This window comes from Pholcus phalangioides, unplaced genomic scaffold (assembly GCF_987345545.1).
Source record: "Pholcus phalangioides strain wild (caught in Gottingen) unplaced genomic scaffold, Ppha-v1.0 ptg000024l_1, whole genome shotgun sequence".
Classification (NCBI taxonomy): Eukaryota; Metazoa; Arthropoda; class Arachnida; order Araneae; family Pholcidae; genus Pholcus; species Pholcus phalangioides.
In genome coordinates this window covers 8281627-8293661 of record NW_028301616.1, presented here as the reverse complement: position 1 = coordinate 8293661, position 12035 = coordinate 8281627, and the positions used below count along the sequence as shown (strand labels likewise).

Genomic DNA, 12035 nt, shown 5'->3' with positions numbered 1-12035 from the left:
AAAGGGGTGTACAATTAACAGCTCATTTGTGAATTTTCCTGTTACTGGCTCTTACATAAGGTTTTCATTGTGATGATTACATTAGTGGATGTCAACATTATTTTGGTTTAAGAACGTTTTGGACACAGAATTGATTGAAGCAAGGTTTGGGTAAAGAATTCAGTGATTTGCTTTTGAGTAGCTCCCTCTTTCGATAGAAATTTTAACTTTTTTCTGTCCAAAAAAGTTGCCTATTGTGAAAATAACTTTTTCGCAAACTGCATTCAAATCTACAAATTATTTAAATTTTTATGAATTTTTAAACTAATTACCAACTTATGGCACACACTGTATTTACAGAAGAAAGATCTCTCTATTTCAAAGCGATCACAACTCCGGTCTATCGCCATGGGCAGTCTAGTAAATTGTGAATTTTGCCCAGGGCCGAAACTAGATATTTTGTCACCCGGGGCAAGCCGGCATTTTGGCGCACCTTGTAATGTAGAAGAAGCAGTTAAAGGGTGAATTCGGTGCCCCCTTCTGGTTCAGTGCCCGGCCACCAGACCCGCCTGCTTCCCCCTAGTTCCGGCCCGGATTGTGCCGGAAGTGTGTGAACCTAACAGTCCAAGTGTTGTGCCTGATTATCAGTGCTGCCATCTATATTTCAGAAGTGAAGAGTAATGATTGAATATTTGTATCAAGGAAACATATTGTCTGCATATTATGTTGAGGTGAACTCGGAAAGAAAATTCATCTGGTCTCCACCGGGACTGGAACCCAGGCCCTGCATACCGGGCAAATAAGGAAGGCAGTGTCATGTCTCCAGTGGTGTAGATGGTAGCATGCTTGCCCGGTATGCAAGAGAGCCTGAGTTCAAGTCCCGGTAGAGACAAGAGATGGTTTTTTTCGAGTTCACCTCGTTCATAATATCCCGAAAATATGTTTCCTTGATATCTTAGGCTGATGAAAAGCCACCTATCCCTCAGTATTTGTACTATTTGTCGGCTGGTTTCTCTCTATTAATTTTCAGTTATAAGTAATGCTTTATTTTGGCGAAATTGGAAGGATTTCCATGGTACGTGTATTAATACAAATAATTTCATTTTTTAAAACATTCCCCGTTGCCTTACCTTTTTTTAAGTTTCAAATATGATTTTAATCATCATCTTTGCAATATTTGGCAAGTTACTATAATTAGTTTTTGAAATGCCATAAATGTTTTAGCGTCTGTACACACACACACACACAGCTGGTCACTTAAATTTTTATTTTACGTTAAGTATTAGAGAAGCTTCAAAATCTATTGATATACAGGGTGTTCTGTAAGTTCTAATGTGGCCTTAATCTCATCAACCGTCCGTCGTAGAGATATGATTCCAGCTCAAAAAATGATCAAAAGACGTTCAAAAACTACCCTGTATCAGTTTTAAGAGTCAAAATACAGTGTGTCACGAAATTTAAAAAATCTAAATTTTCATACGGACCCCCCCTTGTCTTCTAACTTCCAATTAAAAAGTCGTTACCCCGTATCTCTTGAGGCCAACAGAAAAAAAATTGAGATTACTAAGTGCGATATTCGCTGAGATATTCGAATTCAAAATCGAGGAATAGTTGGGAAAGAACAGCATAAATGAGGAAAGGAGCGTTGTGTCCGTTAGTTTTTGTTGTTCATTCATAAGTTTTCCCTGATTTTTGAATTCAGATATCTTGACGAATATTGCACTTAGAAGTATGGATTTTTTTATGTTGCCCACAGGAGAGACAGGGCAACCATATTCTAACTGGAAGTTAGAAGACTAAGGAACCGTATAAAAATTTAGATTTTTTTATTTTGTTATGTACTGTATTTTGACTCAAAACTGATACGGGTAATTTTTAATGGCTTTTGAGGGTTTTCGAATTGAGACTACCTCCTAGGTGACGGTTGATGAAATAAAGGGCTGCTTATCACTTACTGGATATCCTGTGTAATTATTTCTTACTAACTGACGGACCACACATAAAAGGAGGGTTGGAAAGTTTGAATTTTATTCACACGATGATGTATCTGACGTAGAACTCACTGCGAGACACGAGAAAACTTTGGATCTCTTGTTCAGCTGAAGAAACCGAATGTTCAGTAACTCTGCCACGGTAATTCGTCGGCCCAGTCCTGTTGAAATAGTTCAAAAGAAAGTAATGATTTCTATTAATTTTTTTTTTTTATAAATAAATCATCGTTAGAGAATATTTGATATTATGGATCTTAACATTCATACTAACTGTGTGGAAATGATTCAAAATATTTGTGTTGATGACGCTTATACAGGGTGATTTCACAATTTCCTGTTGCCGCATTTTACTGGCAAACCGTTGATCCTAGAGCTATACTTTGAATTAGAAAAATTATCAAATAACGTGTAGATATACGTCATTCATGTTTCAAAGGGTCGTGCTACTAAAATATAAAAACTAACTATATATATATATGTACGGGGTGATTATAAAAAAACTATCCCGACATATGGGCCCCTAACTATCATACCATTCACAGAAACTGAATGAAATTTTGGCATAAGGTATTTTGATGTATGCGCTCAAGAATGATATGGAAAACAACAGTGTCACTCTAACAGTTACGGTTACAGTGAGAAAATTTCGAAAATATCAAATGGCAACACCAAGTTTTTTGTATTGGAATGCGATCTCCGTACTGAAAAACACTAAATAGCGTTGAAATGGCACCTGTAGCACGAAAATCCCCGGAGCTAGGCAAGGAAAAAGTAAAAAGGACTTTGCCGTGCACCAGAGCATTAATGTTCGTTTCATTCGTCACACCGTTTCTTCGGCTGAGATCCCAGCCTGATTAGTCATCCACAAGGTCATGTGGAAAATTTGTGAAACACAATAAAATGATGCTGCTTCTCTGTCCTTATTGGTTGTCCTCACTTTTAGCCTATCTACCGCCGGTGATTTTCATGCTGCAGTTGCCGTTCGAACACTATTTAGGGTTTTTCCCAATGGAGATCACATTCCAATACAAAAAACTTGGTGTTGCCATTTGATATTTTCGAAATTTTTTCACTGCAACCGTAACTGTTAGAGTGACACTGTTGTTTTCCATATCATTCTTGAGCGCACACATCAAAATACCTTATGCTAACATTTCATTTAGTTTCTGTGAATGGTATGATAGTTAGGGGCCCATATGTCGGGATAGTTTTTTTATAATCACCCTGTATATATATATATATATATATATATATATATGCGGATACCCTTTCTTTCAAACCGAGGACAACTCAGATCTATCGCCATCCATGGGCAATTTACTACTACTACTATTAAACCAGACATGCACGTCGTCCATATTCCCCTGTGGAACTTCTAACGAATTGGTACATGTTGGAATGTGTGTGTATAGTGAACCTTCAGTGAAGGTTGTTTCTGTGCAATACATATTATGTGTAGTGCTGTCATCTGCAATTTTTTTTTTAAACTATGAATTTTTTCTAAACTTCGTGGCAACAAATGAGCAATCCACTAGCTAGTGAGTTGTGTCGGAAGTGTGTGTTTACATAACAGTCTGAATGCGTATCTAGTGTAGTGTCTGACTTTTCAGTGTTGCCATCCAGAAGTGAAGTGTAATGATTGAACAATTGTACCATTGTGTGTAATCCTGTTGCTCACTGTGGCGGGACTTCTAAAAGGGGAGATAGACTAGCATTCGCGCGTCGAAGTTGGGAACTACAAAAAACCAATTCGAAACCGGGACTTCGCGATGCGAGTCCACCACTATGACCGCTCAACCAACACAGCGGCAATACGGATGACCTGTCCTCAAAAACCTAGTTAGGAAGTTGTGACGTACCCTCTCTCCTGAGGACAAAAAAAAGAAAGTAAAAAACCGTTTCTGAGTGAAATATTCGCTGAGATATTTTTGAATTCAAAATCGAGAAAAGTTGGGGGAAAGAACAGCATAAGAGAAAGAAGCGTTGCTCGTCAGTTTATGCTGATTTTTTTTTCGCAATTTTTCTCCAGTTTTCAAACTCAAATATATCTGCGAATCCACTTGAAAACGTAGAATGCTTTTTTTTGTTGGCTATTACAATTACTGTGGCCCCTTTAAGCGCGAGCGCGAAAGATCGTGCGGGTGAGACATTAAAAAAAATTCATGCTTTCGAAATTTTCCCGGTCTAAAAGGCACCTCGTGCAACACGAATGACGTGTCCGAGTTCTACGCGTTATTTGGATACTTTTTAAAATTGGAACTATACCTTTTGGATTAACGGTTTACCAGCATAATGCGGCAAGGGGAATTATGACATCACCCTGCATTTATATATGCAGTGAAACCTCTATATACTCCGCGTACGAAGAAAAATATTGTTGTAAAGAGGTTATTTATATCTAGAGACATTTAGAAAGGTAGAATTATAATCGGGAGTCGCCAAATTCACACATGATGTCAACCGCATCTCTTCTGAATTAGCGTTGTTTGTGCCACCACAAAATGCATTAATGAGTGATTATTCACTGTAAAAAATTGTAATCTATTAGTTGATGGATAAAATTCAGTTAGTTGCTCCCACCTATAAAGTACTGTATACCCATTGTGAGTTGGCCTCCGATCATTTTTCAAAGAGGGGAAACGGGGGCGGGGGAAACTAGCTAAAATAACGCAAAAGACGCCAACGGAAACTACTAACCTGCTCTTTTTGCCTGCGACCGTTCTACCGAAAGGAGATGAATGGAATCGCCCATCGTGATGTTTCATGACGTAGCCAGAGGCCAACTCAGCGTGGGTGTACAATAGTTTCCTTCACAACCCTATTGTGTACTACACAGAAAATACCTTCACGACAACTTCATTAGCAGGGTAGATGGTGCAAAATGTTGATACAACTACAGTCGAATCCCGTTATAACGAACACATTTCTAATCCTCCAGATAAAGTTTACATAGGAACAATGCAAAAACCTGGGATATAACGAAGGGATTTCTCCGGTCTTTAGGAGTTCATTATAACGGGATTTGACTGTACTACTAAACCGAACATGAACGTGCATGTAGGAATGTGCGTGTATGCATTGCGAACTTGACGTGGAGTTTGTTTCTTTGTAATGCTTGTTATGTGTAGTGCCGCCATCTGCCATCAAATTTTCTAACTATGAGTGAAGTGTAACGATTGAATAATTCTATCGTTGTACTGTAGATCTGTTGCTTTCTATGGCGAGACTTTTTAACGGGGAGATCAGCTCGCATTCGCGCATCGAAGTTGAGAACCACCGAAAAACAGAAAAAAATGCCAATGTTATTAGATACGGTACTCCCAAAAGAACAAAAACTGGTGAAGAATTTAAAAATATGTTGAAGGTAATTTTTATCAGCGAAATAGAATTTTAGCAGTTTCGAAATCTCCAAGAAATATCGTCATAGTATGATTAATCGTAGTAAAATGTAACGTTGTATCGGGAGGAGTTTAACAGTAGATTGATTGGGCGATTCCAAATTAGATTTGAAAAATATCGTTGTAGTGAAGTTTCACGGTATAATAGCCGGTCTCTAAAATGACAAAATACTCTGGTATCTTCATAATTAAATTTTAGTTCATAACCAATTCCTCTCAATTTCGCATTCACAAGAGCACCGATGAATTTATAAAGAAACTTAGTCGAGGAGAAAAGTGAAATCGGCACAACGTAATTTTGAAAATACAGGGTGTCCCATAAATTCGTTAACAGTTTAAAAATTCGTAAAAGTTAAAGGAATTGGATTTTATTTGAACGCGTTTGCGATATTCTCACGAAGGGGTTTGTTTTTTGTTAAGAAGCCTTATTTTGTTAAAATGAATTTGCGACGCTTATGTTGAACGTTCATGCAAAGGATCCATTTAGGCAACTTTAGGGCCATGAAAAAAACAAGGACAAAAGTTTTATTTAATTTCAACCAATGCATCTAAAATTTTTATTAAAAATTTATTAATTTTTTTTAAAAATTTCAGTTATTTGTTTGATGTATATGTAGGGTGTCTGATAGGTTCGTACTCTGGGCTTGAGCGGTCATCAATCAATCATAGGTTCGTAAATAGTTGAAAAATTCATAAAAAGTGAAAGGAGTTGGTAAAAGTTCAGTTTTTACGGAAAGTTATTCTCATGACAGGATTTTTTTTTCTTTTTTTTTGTGCGGAACAAAAATTAAATTTTTTTGTCGATAGAGGGTGTTGCATGAAAGCGAATCATAAGATATATGCAAATCATAGTCCTATAAAATGCAGAGTACACGATTAGCAGGTCAATTTTGAAAATTTCCTGTTACTATAGCACCTACATAAGGTTTTCATTGTGATGTTGACATTGGCGGACAAGTTGTTATACCTAAGGGGCCGTTCAAGTATTACGTAAGCAAATTTTTAGCCATTTTTGACCCCCCCCCCTCCTTGTCAGCAAAAGTCAGCAAAACGCTGACCCCCTCCCCCCTCTTATCAGCAAAATTTCGTCATCAGCTCTGCCCCTCTGAATCCTAACTCATATTTTCATAAAGGGTGGTCGATGACGTAAGCATTATCCAACCCCCCCCCCACACTTGTCATCAAAAGTCAGCAAATCGGAACCCCCCCCCCATCGATGATGACGTAATACTTGAATCACCCCTAAGGCAGAATAGCCGACTGAAGCTCACGAACGTTTCGAATACAGAAGAGATTGACGAAAGATCCAGATTAAGTCAATTCTGTTGGGCTTTTGTGCATTGTCCTCTATCGATAAAAATTTAAACTAACCTTTTTAACGAAAAAAAAAAATCTCTATGTGTATAAATTCTTGCAAATCGCATTTAAATATACCAATTTTTTAAATTTTTTTTAAAGTTTTAAACTGTTTACAATTTTTTTTATTAGTTACATTGTCAATTAGGTAAAAATAAATCTAAAACATGCCATTATTTAAATTATAGTAATAAAATTCTTTAACTTAATTGTCCTTCTAATTCGGTGATAAGTATGTACTTATCGAATTCATACTTTCTCAATTGATTTACGTTTACACGACGTCCCACCGCAAAGAAACGCATCAAAATCAGCAACAAGAACTGCAAGTTGCGATCGTCTATTTTTTGTTTCTCCTGGCTCTACTGCAGCTAATTAGTTACCCCGACTGTACAGTGGCGCGTCCGTAAACACTATGACCATAATAATCAGTAGGAAATAACTGAAGAAGAAATTGTCGTTATTGTCAATTGCGATGACAACGAAATTGTTCAACTTTCACGCCTCTCTGAATTTAACACAACGACGGCACTAGAAACTGCAATTAATGAGATTGCATTTAAAACTGCATTGAGTAACAAGAAGAAGCTACAGGAATCGACATAATAATGCTTCAAAGATGGCAAGACTTGGCAGCGAAGAAACGGCACTCGTCAGGAAAGCAGACTACGATCAAAAATTTCTTTAAATCATCACTGGACTAACTTTTTAAGTATAGTGTATTTAACGACACTTCAGAATATTCTGTAACTGTTAATATTTTCTGTAATCAGTTAATTTTTTTTCTTATTTTGTTGTAAAACATGATTATTAGGTTCATAACGTATAAAATTATACCATACTTTAACGTTTAAGAGGCTTTTTCGTAACAGCTCCCTATTATCCGCATTTCCGCTTATCCGACGTTCTGCCTTTCCGTTTATGTCGGATAAGCGAGATTCTACTGTAATTCATACTGACTCTCTGAGTACAGCTCAGGCTGTATATTTTAATTTATATATTGACACACGTCTTATATATATACACTTACACACCCAACTATCGCATACAAACTAGTTCTAATCCAGCTCATCTTGAGCAGCATAAAACAGGGGAGCTAATGAGAGTCAATAGACCCGGTACGCCCCGAGAATATGTACCAACCTCAGTCAGTAGTTCCATCGTTGATTATGTGGCAGTGAATATTTCAAATACAGTAATTTTCAAAAAAATTATTTATTTTAAGTCATAGTATATCAATTATTGTTCAATTTCATTTGAATTTTAGATCTCGACCTGAAAATTCTGAACAAATCATTGGCGATAAATATTCAAAAGTATCACAATTGAATATGCTGGTGGATCCACTGTTATAAACAGTTTTCAAAAAACAATTATGAAAAAACGTTGCAAGTGGAAAAACGCTTTAAATGGGAAATCTTGATAAGAATTAGTTAGAGTTGGGACCACGAAAAAAATAAGTCATACTAAGCGAGAAAACGTTATAAGAGGGAACGTCATCAGCGAGATCGGCTGTATATTTAAAAATACAGAATCTTCGGTAAAAACGGTTTCTCCATGTAGGATTCATTCATTCACTTATCAAGAATTACAGCAAAAAAGGTCTATAAAAAGTAAGTTTATTTTCATTCTCGTGTGATCCCCCTGAAAAAAATTACATTTCAAGTAACTGAAATTATTTGAAACCATTTTGTAAATTTAAAAAAGTAAACTTCTGCGCATAGATAATAACATTAATAAATCCATTAAACAAAGAATTACGACAACCTGGCATAACAAATCCCATTTATAACTAAACACGAAACAGTAATTAACAGCCATTTACCGGGGGAAAAAAATGAGTATGAAATCAAAGTGGCACATAATATACAATATTCTTTACTTCCAAATATATTTCAGTCAATTGGATAGAACCTATCAAGTCTAATAATTACAACTTTTCAAGGGCATCTTTTGTGAAGAAAAAGCGATAAAGCCCTAATAAAAGTTTACCAAACCGACAGAAAATTTTACAAAAATATAATAACAGATAACAATGTAAAAAAAACAAGTAGAAAAATGATTTCCGTGCAATGTTGAACCATGTATTTAAACCTCGATCTTCAAGACACTCACCTTGACTCCGTCCCTGTGTTTATCTATCACAACTGCCACACGATTATCCAGGTGGAGATCTATCAAATAATGGAAAAAAAAATAATATATCTGATTGATATAATTGGTTTTTCTCTTCACAGATTTGATTCAATTCGGAAGTATTTTCGCGAGTGAGAGATGGAAACACTTTGTATCTTGTCACCGAGAGGAAGTGATTATCTCTGGAAAATCTTATCGAACAAATATTCAATACGTGATATAGGGTGGAGTTTCTTTTTCTGATTCAATGATATTGAATGAAATCAAGGTCGTTACGTGGTTGTATTATGATCACTATTTGTGAAGAATTTCCTATTGTTGTTGGTTTAATAGCAGGTTATACGTTCAGAGGAAAAATTGAGGTCCCGAAAAATCGTTATTATACGTATAACCAAACCTCATAATATGTATTAAATTATTATTCAGTATCCAATTGGTTATTTTAGTATCCGTTTGTACTGTATTTCCCAGCGTAGAATCCGAATTGGACGTTAAAAACCTTCGGAATTTCTTAGTGACGATTATATTCAGAATTTTTTCGAGAGGTAGAAATATAAATATGTAAATATTTTCTCAGAATCTATTTGTAATAAAATTATTCTTAGTGTGGATTTCATATGCATATATATTATATTTTTTTGTCTAAAGCTGAGAAATGAATGGATATTTTCAAAGTAATTTGTAGAAACTTATTCTTTGTGCGGATTATATATATGCAGATTTATTTTCTGGGATGTTGAAATATAGATAGATATTTTTAGATATATTATTTCCTCATTGAGAGTAATAAGTAAAGAATTACTCTCAATGAGGATTACATGCAGATTTTTTTTTTCCTGAGAGGTTTAAAAATAATAATTTTTCAAAGACACATATAGATGGAGTAGATGTGAATCAGAAAATTTGTTACAAAAACGTGACGAATAATCCTTTCCATTTCTTAAGATTTCTTTATTAATTTATGAAATTTTCACACGTGGATGACACACCACAATGGTATAATGCCATTTTTTTTTCTGAAGTAGCGATATTCGCGTTTTTGGACTGAAGAAGTCGTACCTTAAATGCATTGTACAACTCGCTTAATAGGCCTACTAGCACGGTTGATGAGAGATCATGGCTGATTCAGGTATTTTTAAAAACCACATGTCAGTCGCTTGTTAAGTGCGTTACAAATTTTACGATTCTTTCGAAAAAGTTCGATGAATTCTAGAAAATTTCCTAAATTTCTTATAAGCATATTTGTTTTTAAAATTTAACATGTTAAAAGAGAAATTTATTATTTTTTTTTAATTTTTTTTTAAGAAGCCTTATTTTTTGGAACATAGTGCTAAATAAACTGTTAGTGGCTCTCAAAAGTTCGTCCATGAACATTCATGCAGAGGTTTCATTCATACAAGTACGAAGGGTGCCATAAAGAAATAAGGCTAATAATTTCTTTTTTTTTAACGAGTGCGTGAAAAAGTTTTGCTTCTTTTCTAGTTCTTTGCTTGTATCTGCGCTAGGCCTGATAATTTCTTCGTGTGAGAATTTTCATTTGCCCGAGAAGTCCTATAATTTTTGTGCCCTCTACAATAATTAGTTCCCAAACCGAGCCATTAAAGATCAGCTTCGCGAAAACGTAGACTAATTTCTTATCTGGAAGTTTGATTTCAGTTCCATTAGGGGTCATTAAAGTGTTACGTCAGCATCGGGGGAAGGGTTCCGGGTTTGCGGACTTTTGATGAAAAGGGGGGAGGGGGTGGTTTGAAGGATGCTTACGTCATCAGTCACACTTTATAAAAAAATCAAATACTCTTATGACATTTTACCGGGTGTGCCAAAAACGAGAAAAACCATTCGCTAGTTTGTGGGCACCTGAACTAGCATTCTTCCTAATTGATCATCTACAGCAGCGGTTCTTACCGGTGCTGCGCGGAGTCCTTGGGGCTCCGTGTGCACTTCGAAGAAGCTCCGGGGCCATTCGAGGAAAATTAAAAAAAACAGTAAATTCGAAAAAAATAATTATTAATATTTTTAAGTAATAAAAACAAATCAGTAACTTTGATGAACAAATAGAAAATTGGCCTACTGGGCTCTGCCATAGAAGTTATATACCAGAAAGGGCTCCGCGAGTCAAAAAAGGTTGAGAACCGCTGCTCTACAGAGTCACTTTTAATGATCTCGAAATGTTCCGCCGATCCTTCAAGTGATGTGGGAATGTGCCCGGGCCGCTCAGAAGCTCAGGAATTGTGTCACGGGTGGCTTAAGTGCTCTTGAAATGTGCCACTCGTCACTCAAGTCATCCGTAATTATTACGGATCGCTTAAGTAATCTAGGAATGTACCGTTGGTAACTTGATGGATGTAGAACTGAACTGGGGACCGCTTTAATGCTCTAAAACTGTGGCACAAGTGACTCAAGAAATCTCTAAATGTGCCACGGACCACTTAAGTGTTCTGGAATTGTGTTGATACTGTGTTTTCCATTGATAAAAAATTTTACTCTATTTGTTTCCTATACCAAAAAAAAAAAAAAAAAAATCCCCCTTCGTGAGAATATCATTTTCGTACACCACATTCAAATATATCGATTCCTTCACTTTTCTATACAAATTATTAAACAATTTACGTATTTATGGGACACCCTGTATATTCTTTATGAAAATGTAATTCAATATATTAATAATGGAATAAATACCTCTGGATTCATAGTCAAAGGGATTCTCAAGTTTGTGCGGTTTGCCTTCTCGCAATTGCTTCAACAGGAAAGCGTCCCATTTCTTGTCCAAATACCTTAATATTCGACAAAAGAAATAAATCAAAAAGCTATTTAGGAAAACAGATACTGAGATGTAAGCGGGTGAGAAAATTAATAAGTGATTTAACAAAAAATGTATTCTATTATAGAAATAATGTAGAAAATATATGAACGGGGGGGTTGTCCTGTAAGTGCTAATGCGGCCTTTATCTCATCAATCCTCCGTCGTAGTTTTTTCAATTTATAAAAAAAAAAATGCTCAAAAGGCATTCAAAAATTACCCGTCGCTCGTCTCGAGAGTTTAGCGTGGTGGTAAGATGCTTGTCTATCACCGTGAAGGCTGCTTTCACAATCCTGGGTTCGAACCAGAGGGAGAATAAAGATAAGATGTTTTCCCTAACGAACTTGAGGCGACCTCCAATAGACAGCGCCTTCA

The 12035-nt window shown here is 35.9% G+C and overlaps 1 long non-coding RNA gene across 1 annotated transcript; it reads right to left on the bottom strand.

Moving 5' to 3' along the window:
• Positions 1 to 1985: 1985 nt before the first annotated feature.
• Positions 1986 to 11634, bottom strand: LOC149068687 (uncharacterized). Its single transcript, XR_016195138.1, has 3 exons — positions 11540 to 11634; positions 8840 to 8898; positions 1986 to 2131 (listed from the first exon to the last, which is right to left on the bottom strand). It is a non-coding gene; the product is annotated as an uncharacterized LOC149068687 (long non-coding RNA).
• Between the last annotated feature and the right edge of the window lie 401 nt (positions 11635 to 12035).